The sequence below is a fragment of the Ornithodoros turicata genome, chromosome 6 (assembly GCF_037126465.1).
Source record: "Ornithodoros turicata isolate Travis chromosome 6, ASM3712646v1, whole genome shotgun sequence".
Classification (NCBI taxonomy): domain Eukaryota; kingdom Metazoa; phylum Arthropoda; class Arachnida; order Ixodida; family Argasidae; genus Ornithodoros; species Ornithodoros turicata.
The window spans coordinates 46,505,287-46,515,358 of NC_088206.1; the positions used below are offsets into that span (position 1 = coordinate 46,505,287).

At 46.8% G+C, this 10,072-nt stretch overlaps 2 non-coding genes across 2 annotated transcripts; both read right to left on the reverse strand.

Annotated features, from left to right (window-relative positions):
- Positions 1-6,489: 6,489 nt before the first annotated feature.
- On the reverse strand, positions 6,490-6,562 carry Trnaa-ggc (transfer RNA alanine (anticodon GGC)). The gene has a single exon. It is a non-coding gene; the product is annotated as a tRNA-Ala (tRNA).
- Positions 6,563-7,140: 578 nt separating this feature from the next.
- On the reverse strand, positions 7,141-7,213 carry Trnaa-ggc (transfer RNA alanine (anticodon GGC)). Its single transcript has one exon. It is a non-coding gene; the product is annotated as a tRNA-Ala (tRNA).
- Positions 7,214-10,072: the final 2,859 nt, after the last annotated feature.

A 10,072-nucleotide genomic window follows, 5' to 3' on the forward strand; every position in this document is an offset into this window, starting at 1 on the left:
CGCCATTTTAGCGTGTATGTAGGAACCTATTTGCATGTAGGACTCAACGTAGGTCCCACAATCAAATAGGATCCTGTTTATATGTAGGATCGCATTTGCATGTAGGTCCCACAACCAAATAGGATCCTGTTTATATGTAGGATCGCATTTGCATGTAGGACCCACAATTAAACAGGATCCTATTTGTATGTAGGTTCCTTCATCATGTAGGACCTGGTGTCATAATACCATATGGAGTCAAGTAGGAATTTCCAACAGGGTATCTACGCTCAAAAATGAATCTCCATCCTCACCTCACTTGACTCAAAGTGCTCTCCACTCTACCCCCTCTGTGCCATCGCGACATCTTGAGACGTTCTTCCTTGTCCGACATGAAACACCTCTCCGAAATTTGTCTCAATGTATTGAACAGAAAGGTGACGTTGGCTCCAGATACGTTCACGCGTTTGAAGAACCATAAACGCTTCTTACGTCGGCTCGCCTACAAAAAGATTCACGAGAATCCGCAACGTTTGAAGCGCTATTTGTCTCAGCAGCGAGGGCAGGGCGTTCTTTCGTCAGTGGTTCTCTTCCTGCTTTCCGCCGTTTTGAGCCTTTTCGACGCCCCCTCTAATGGCCAAGAGAATTGAAGTGACCAGCTCCATCGGAAACATTCTTTCCTCGAAGGAGAGTGACAACGTCAAACGGAAACTCATACTGCAGGCACTCTATCGCGTACTCAAGCAGTACGGATTCGATTCCTACGACAATAAAAACAAGGCGTCCGACGCTACAAATGACTTTGACTATTCGCTCCTCTCTCCAGAGGTTGACGAAGAGGAAGCGGAAAGGGTCGTTAGGGTCGTCTCGGAATTAAAAATGGTTATTTCCTGGGGTCACGAGGGTTGTGTCTCTGTCTCGGTCAAGCCCATCAGGCACTCCTTCGTTTACGAACTCGCCAATTATTTGTTGCAACGTAAAACGGCGAAGAAACCGTCCTGGTTCCCCAAAGTCTCGAAACTATTGCGCCTGATTTCCCTGCCCAAATCTCGCGAGCCTCAACAGTAGCAGCAAGCCTCTATAGCATGGACAACTTATGGAGGGATACGAGAAATCCGAGGGTGGTCTGGGGGGAGTGGACCGCTATAGAAAAGCGCGTCACTTGAGCAAAAGGAAGGCTCTTGCCATTCTCAGAAAGCTGGCCCTTACAAAAATGAACATTGACTCAGTATTGACTCTTTATTTTAAGTCTATGTATTATATTGACATCCTATTGCATTTATCAGTTTATTGACTTCTATAAATAGAATGTTTATGTCCTTCGTATTGATTTTCTATGTATGTACTATTGTATATACATGGGCCATACAAATTCTATTGGCACCCTATTCTAAATTGGCCACCGTGTATGTATTGAGAAGTGTCAATACACATTATGCAATAGAGACTCCATACAAAAATACCAAAAAGCGGGTTCAGCAGCTGCCATTCGCTACACCCTGGCATGATTTATCTTGTGTGTGTGTGTGATGCAAAACACAAAAGCTACAGCAATGTGGTTACTCTTTATTTTGTTTTATTGCACGTTCCACAATGCAGCGTAGCCGCAGATCACTTTCAGGACGTACCCTCCATGGTGAACGGGAGTCCGTGGGAGTAAGACATTTCATCATTGTTTTGAACCCCGTCCATCACACATTTGCTTTTGTACTTCACTTGTTTACGGAAGCTTAAAAAAGGCAAACAGAGAAAAATATAGTGAGAGACATATAGAGAGAACCAACATGTCCGACAAAGTCACTTCGAAAGGTTATGAAATTCTTCCAAGTACTGCCCTTCCTAAGAGAAAACGGGTACTACGTATTATTTGCACCACGAAGGAGGGTGATGTAGAGGGGAAGGTGCTGTCAGCTTGCTGAGATGCGAGCATCCCTCAGTAGTCTTCATTGGGATGCTCCCTGTACCACGGTAATCACAAGGATCATTGGTGAAGCTACCCCATCTGTCACGCGCGCTTCCGCTAATTTCAGAGTCTTGCTCGCCTTGACTCGAAAAGAAGGGTGAGCCGTGTAAGTCGAATTCGATTACGCACACAAACAACATTCAAGCGAGAAATTGTTGGGAGTATTAACTCCCAATCAACCTAATGCCTGTGTTTCTGACTGCCTTTCGTTTGAGACATTGTGTAGGTCCATCCAAAGCCAAACTTAAGCAGTGCTACAATCGCGCATTTCTGTCGCATGTAACATAGGCTGTCATCATTTTGGGGGATGGAAATCTTACACAGGATCGCCCTTTGCTTCTGACAAATGTCATTCTGTCTTCCTGTGGCACGTACCGGCACGTGCTACAGACTACGAAACACAGACGTTATGTTTGTAGAGGAGGTGGTGTTCCCCTACATGAGTCCTGACCGGCGATGATGGAATGTCCCAGCGGGCAGATGGACGTGGCCTCACGCTAGGACGGTGCCGGTAGAACTGCCGTGCCAGCGCCGTAGCGCGTGGCAGCAGAGGCGCGTCGTCGTCGTCTTCCACGGGCCGCCACACGTTGATTGGGAGTTAATACTCCAAACAATTCCTCGCGTGACTGTTGTTTTTGTGCGTAATCGTAATTGTAATAAATGTTTTTGTGCGTAAATTTGTGCGTAATCGAATTAGACATAGACAACTCACCCTTCTTTATGAGTCATAGACGAGCAGGCCTCTCGAATTTGCAGAAGCTTGTGGGAAAAAACATTATATATAGTACCCATTTTATAATAGGAAGGGAATACCAGTACCTTTAGAAGTCGCGGAGCGCAGTACTGCTTGTACTAGTGGTCCTGGAAAGAATTTTCTTACCCTTCGCAGTGAGCATTTTGGACTTCTTATATTCTCTATATTTCTCTGTTTCGTTTTTCAGCTGCCGTGCTTATTGTTCGATAAGGGAAGTGCGGGAAACAAGTGTAGAGAAACAGAAAAGGAAATGTGATGTCCGATGATCAAGACAATGGAGAAATGTCTTGCATGCCAGGGTGTAGCGAATGGCAGCTGCCTAAACCGCTTTTTAGCATCTTTGTATGGAGTCTGTATTGCATAATGTCTATTGACACTTCTCAATACATACACGGTGGCCAATTTGGAATAGGAAGTCAATAGAATTTCTATAGACAACCTACCGTGTTTATACTCTTATTGACATTTGTCAACAGAGTTTTTATAGACCGTCAATAGTTTTTCTCATAAGGGGGACGCCTACACTCTCCACCATCACCCTGACGATAAACGACGTGTGGCAAATGGATCTCGCCAACTTTTCAAAGTACAAGAGGTTCAACGGTGGCTACAGCTACATTCTCGTGGCGATTGATTCCCTCTCCCGTTTTCTGTGCATCTTCCCGCTAAAGACGAAACGTCCTGCCAAAATGAAAAAGGCCATGATAAGACTTTTTCGGGGAGGTAATGTTCCTACACGCATCTTTTGCGACAGAGGAGGCGAATTCTACAACAAGACCGCAAGGAGTACCTGGCACGAAAGAAGGTCTTCATGTATTCCACCTTCACGCCTGTAATCAAAGCTTCAGAAGCCGAACGAGTCATGAGGACGTTGCGCGATAGAATATTTCGTTATTTTAGAGTAACCGGAAAATACCACTTCGTTTCCGCGCTTTCCAAAATCGTGTGCGACTACAACACCACCAAACACAGAACGTTGGGCAACAGCCCATCCGAAGTCACTCCCGAAAACGAATTGGAACTGTTCAATAAAATAAATGGGAAGCCCGTCATACCCTCCGTGAAAAAGAAGCTCAAAGTCGGGGATAAAGTAAGGCTCCTACCGCACTGAAAAGGTTTTCGAAAGAGATCGGAAGATCTCAGATTTTCACCGTATCCCGCCTGAGAGACACCTCCCCTCCCGTCGTGCATCTGGAAGATTATCAGGGTAAGGAAGTGGACGGATCTTTCTACCCAGATGAGGTAGTCGTCGTAACCAGCGACGCCAACCAGCCTTGGCCAGTAACAAAAGTGCTGAGAAAGAAGAAAGTCAATGGCCAGAGCTTTTCCTTCCTTGGTTCGCTGGTTCGGTTACGACAAAGAACACGACAGTTGGGTTCCGAGCGGCGACGTGGTCTAGATTGGGAAATGACGTCAGACATCTACGTCTACCTCCTCTCGAATGCCAGCATGGATAAGTTTCCATCGAATAAACTCAATGCCTTCACGGTAGCTTTCGATAGTCCGCTTCACCTCTCGGATAGCTATAAAGTCGGTCTGATGGACCTCAGCATAAGCAACAGTTTTTTAAATATCGGATACGAAAAGGAAGATGCGAAAATCGAGGTTTCCTTTGAGGACATAGTTTTCGCGTCACCTTGGATCTAGAAACGGATCTGGGAAAAGCCCTTTCGAAATTTAACATTTTTTTCACGTGCAATAAATCGCGATACGACTTCTTACCAGAAGACGTGAAAGCCGTGGAATTGGACACTCGTCTCGCTCCGGCACTGGACGCGACGCTCGCATCGCGCGAAGCAGGTTGTGCGGTGAAGCCCCTACGTAACACACTCAACAAGTATTCCCAGTCACACAAGCTGGACGCCTCGCTAGAATTCGCTGATAACGTCTACTCTCTGAAAATGCCGAAAGAGTTGCACGTTCCAGAACCCTTTTTAGAACTGCTACGGTTCACGCCTGTCCAGGGACACGAAGAAACTCTACGCATCTCTCTCCCCGTAACTCTTCAATTTTGTTTCGTGATCAAGACGAAAATCCGTCGATCTTTGCAAGTACATCTGCCTCCCAGCTATTATGCTAAACCCCAAGCACTCCTACAGGAGATAAACGTGCGCGTTGGTGAACGCGCGCGCTTCAGCTTCGACCGAGCCGAGCAGAAATGTAAAATTCGGCTTTCCGAGGGCACCACCACATTGAGACTTTTCAAGTACGTGACCGTGCTTTTGGACTTCGAATCGCGTACCGTATTCGCGGGGGAGGAGGATGCGACGAGCGCCGTCGAGGTACTCCTGGAACTCCCGTTTCACAACATAATCGTCTACACGGATATCGTGGAACCCACCTACGAGGGGAGTGAAAAAAAAAAACGATATTAAAAATACTACTCTTTTATTACGAGAAAGAGAAGCACGTCGTCACCTACACGTTATATAACATCCAGTATTTTAACCTGTCTCAATTAGAAATTCCCTCAGTGACGATTGTTCTCGCGGACGAAACGGGAAGACGTTTACCATTGTGATCCAGAGGTAGAACCAATTTAACGTTGCACTTTAAATATGCACCGTAATTCCCATGTGTACGGGACCCCTTTTCCAACGAGGAGGCGGTGTGTTGAGCAACATATCCAAGTTTATCGTTACCACCTGGCAATAAATAAAACCGATCGCCAAGAAAACGTTGAAGCGCTTGGCGCGAAATTTGGTCGACGGCAAAAGGAATATCGGACGCAGTAAAAAAGACAGCCATAGCAACGGGGAGAGACGTGTTGGATTCCATGCAGGGCTCCGGAAAGAACAATGGTAAGAAACGTTGCAAAAGATATCAAAGGGCGCCGACATACGACACACCTGCAGGTATCTTTGTTTCGCCGTGAGGGTGACACATCCGCTGCGCTCCGGCCATGACGTCAACGAAAGACAAAAAACAGGCGCAACGGTCACCGCCCATAGAGTTAATATAAGAAGACTCTAGAGAACGTACTTGACGCGCCGTCAACGGGATTCTCCTATCCCCGAGCGTGACCGCACGGGCGCAGCCATCCGTTGGTCATGGACAGTGTTAGTGGACGAATTTCAGCCCCCTAACTACAGCGGAGCTGCTCCGTTTGTTGCCAACGCTGTGCAGTCACTTTGTATGACAAACAGGGGAACGAGCCGATGGAGGCAACGGCGTCCACCGGGAGCGAGGCAAGTCGTGTAATTGCGTTGAGTACGCACGAATCTTCGAGATACGTGCAGAATTGAGTAGTGCTATCGGAATCACAAGATAAACGTTGTCATATCAAACGTGAATCACATCCATGAGATTGCCTGCGACACCGCCAACCCTTTGCTTTCCACCGACACGAATGAAGATGTTTACCACCTATGACGTGTTGAAGTTGCGTTTGTATGCTTTGCGAGCGAAATCAATAAATCGTTACACATCGTACAAAACAAATGTAGGCATTTGTTTTGTAGGCAAATTGCATTTCCGAAGGCAACAGAAATCAAAAGAATAATACACACGATAATCCGCCATTTTCATGCTGCTCTGCGAACCGACGGGAACCGGAAATGGCAAAATCGAAACCACCCGCCATTCCATGCTCTGGTCTGTAGAGTTTCGTAGTAATAAAGTGACGAACTAACGGCAGCACACAAGCAAGTGATGTGTGGGAAAATAATAACTGCTTATTTGTTTAACGAATACATATGAGATACGCACATAGTACGTCGAATTTAGATACCAAGTCATGAATTTAGGAAAACGAGCACGTCAACGATGAAAGATGAAAGTCACGGAAAAGGTTAGTTAGCTGTAGGACTCGAACCCACATCTTCTGGATTGCCGGTCCAGGGCTCTACCAACTGAGCTAAGCTAACACGCCTTCTCAGCGACTTCCAGGGTGCGTCATCTGAAGGGACAAACCAGCCACTCTCTCTCACTCATCCTCCTTTCTCTCTTACATTTTTGCTCACTCATACACACATTCATACGACGGGATCGACGCAGGCGGCAACTGTTGAACATGAAAGAACTGCGTTCTGAGGCTGGAACAACATAAAAGGGACAAATACATACAAAGCCTCAATTTGCCTAAGAAATTAACGGTGAAAGATGAAAGTCACTGAAAAGGTTAGCTAGCTGTAGGACTCGAACCCACATCTTCTTCATTGCCGGTCCAGGGCTCTACCAATTGAGCTAAGCTAACACGCCTTCTCAGCGACTTCCAGGGTGCGTCATCTGAAGGGACAAACCAGCCACTCTCTCTCACTCATCATCCTTTCTCTCTTACATTTTTGCTCACTCATACGCACATTCATACGACGGGATCGACGCAGGCGGCAACTGTTGAACATGAAAGAACTGATGTTCTGAGGCTGGAACAACATCGAAGGGACAAATACATACAAAGCCTCAATTTGCCTAAGAAATTAACGATGAAAGTCACCGAAAGGTTAGCTAGCTGTAGGACTCGAACCCACACCTTCTGGATTGCCGGTCCAGGGCTCTACCAATTGAGCTAAGCTAACACGCCTTCTCAGCGACTTCCAGTGTGCGTCATCTGAAGGGACAAACCAGCCACTCTCTCTCACTCATCCTCCTTTCTCTCTTACATTTTTGCTCACTCATACACACATTCATACGACGGGATCTTACGACGGGAGGCTTTGTATGTATTTGTCCCTTCTATGTTGTTCCAGCCTCAGAACATCAGTTCTTTCAAGGAGCACGTCAAGTTTAGCGGAATGAAGCAGCCAACGGAAGGCAACGCCTTCCATGACCAACGGATGGCAGCTCCCGTGCGGTCACGCTTTTTTGAGCGAGTCCGACCCTCCTGTCACGGTCACCGCTCTGTCTGACGAGTGACGTGATGATATTCGAACACCCTTCTGTTCAATACGGAGTGGAAGATACTTCGTACCAACTCTTTTATCCGGTCAATGGGTTAAATAATACCGTGATCGAATTTTCTATTCAAAATTCAAAAAGGGCACACTTGGATCTCTACGGCAGCTTCGTGTCTATGACCGCGCGCTTCATTTGCGACGACCGAGGAGAAATGGACGAGAAAGATGTCGTTTTCCCAATAAACCATCTGTTCAGCGGCATGTTTAAGACGGTCACCGTTTATGCGAACAACAAGCTCGTCAGCTCCAATGAGTTGTGCGCCTACAGGAGTATTTTGGACGTCGCGCTTCATTCCACGCCCCTGGCTCAAGAGGCTGTGCACGTAGCTGGACTCTTTGTCGAGGACGACGAACATTTAAAAAACGCTTACGACGTCTCTTCTCGCGGTCCGAAACAACGCTTCGAAGCGGCGAAGGGCGGAAAATACTTTAACCTGGTCGGACAGATCAATACCGACCTGTTCCAACAGCCGCGCCTGATGGTACCTGCCGTCGAAATTTGCGTCATTTTCCTGTCAAACAACGACGAATCTAAACTCATATCGGCTTCCAACGACAGGAAAACGTACAATTACGAGGTGGACATTAAAGAGATGACGTTACACTTGAAAAAGGTGACGATGGCACCTTCCCTGTTTCTGGAATACGAGCAGCGGCTTCAGACCACACCCGCCATCTACGTCGTACGCGGATTGGAAACCAAAGTGCGAAGTTTGAGTGCCAGGAGCTTGGGCGCTCACTTTGAAAACGTTTACCCCGAAAGGGTGCCTTCCAAATTATGCGTCGCCCTGCTCGCCACGTCCGACTTTCTCGGCGACATCCAATCGAACCCCTACAAATTCCGTCATTACGATCTGTCTCATTCGATGCTCTCTGTGGACGGTCAGCAAGTGCCAGCCGAGTACGACTTTAAAAACGACCTAGTCAAAATTCCCTACTTTAAAGGCCTGTTCCGACATATAGATGCGCGCTAATATAGAGCTACAAAACAGCACGCAAAAACAGCGCTCACTGTTATCGGACGGTTCACACTTGCAAAGCGGCGCAAGCGCTATAATTTAGTGGAAGTTATCGTTTCCGGTCTCTCCCAGCATGACGCCTCCAGAGTTCGACAGCGACGGAAAAATTCGATCAACTGACTGAACACCTTATCAAGAAGGACAATCAGAAAAATTATCAGACATTTGGGATGACACACTCGCCGGTTCCAATGCGGTCGCCATGCCGTGAAATGCGGAAGCAAAACAGCTCCACGACTTTCGCGACGTCACCACTGAAGGGCCTCCTCATTGGCCAACACGAATGTAGTGCTAATATTAGCGCTGAAAAAGTTGACTGAAGCTCAACTCCGGCAAGCACTAATTTTTAGCGTTTTCGAGCACTACGAGGAGGAAAATATCGCCCTATTTTGTAGCGCTATATATCAAATCGCTATATGTCGGAACAGGCCTTAACTTCTTGCAGGAACTGGGTGAAAACCATTTCAAGTACAGCTACGATCGATTTAAAACAAACGAATTCCTGCTCTACTTCAACTCTGACGTGGACAAGTGTTCTTCTCCTTCGCATTTGAACGAGTGGCGAAAAGGAAATGTGCGTCTGCAATTACGCTTTGCTAAAGCCCTGCCACACGCGGTCACCGTTCTCTTGATTTCCGAGTGTCCCAAGCTCATGTGCATCGACAAGGACCTTCCGGTCGTACGGTCACCTTCTTATAAAAATGTATGAGAGCGACATCTTGGAACTCGTGTCCCTGAACCCCGTCGCTTCCTCCATGCTGACAGGCATTTGCGCTTCCAACGAAGCCTTCGTTTTACGCAAGCCCGGCTATTTAATCATCAATACGGAAGAGCGAAGAAAGCGCTGCCAGCACTGGATGCTCTACCAGGAAAACTACGACGGGACTGCCGTGTTTTTCAACAGTTACGGGCTTCCCCATGTAGTGTCTCAGCCTGCTTCATACGCCATCTTTATTCAGAAAGATCCCGTCGATAATCGTTGCCAACTGGTAGAAACTTTTCGGTATAGGCTGCGGATGGCAAAACATCTAGAATACTACACTATCCTCCTTGTGAAATAAATTCAGGAGTGGCACATGTGAGATTCTAAGCGAACAAATTAAAGATACATGGAAATTAAACTTCCGCATTGTTTGATGAAAAATGGAATTGTCAGTGAGGCTATAAGCCGGGGGTGCCGAACTCATTCATCTCCGCGGGCCGCATTGAGCCATGGACGAAATGCGCGGGCCGCATACCACGGCATAGCCTGTTTCTGATATAGATGACACAGCACAGAACTTAAAACGACATACAACATATATATTTGGGTTACTTAGCGTTGCTCAATCACAGGGTCAGCAATCATTTTTAGTTGCTGTGTCATGAGGAAACTTGACATATCTTGTTTTTAACTATTACGTCAACATCGTGTGAAAAGTGATTGCAATCCGCAGGAGTGCGTCGTGGTGTTCCTTTGTTA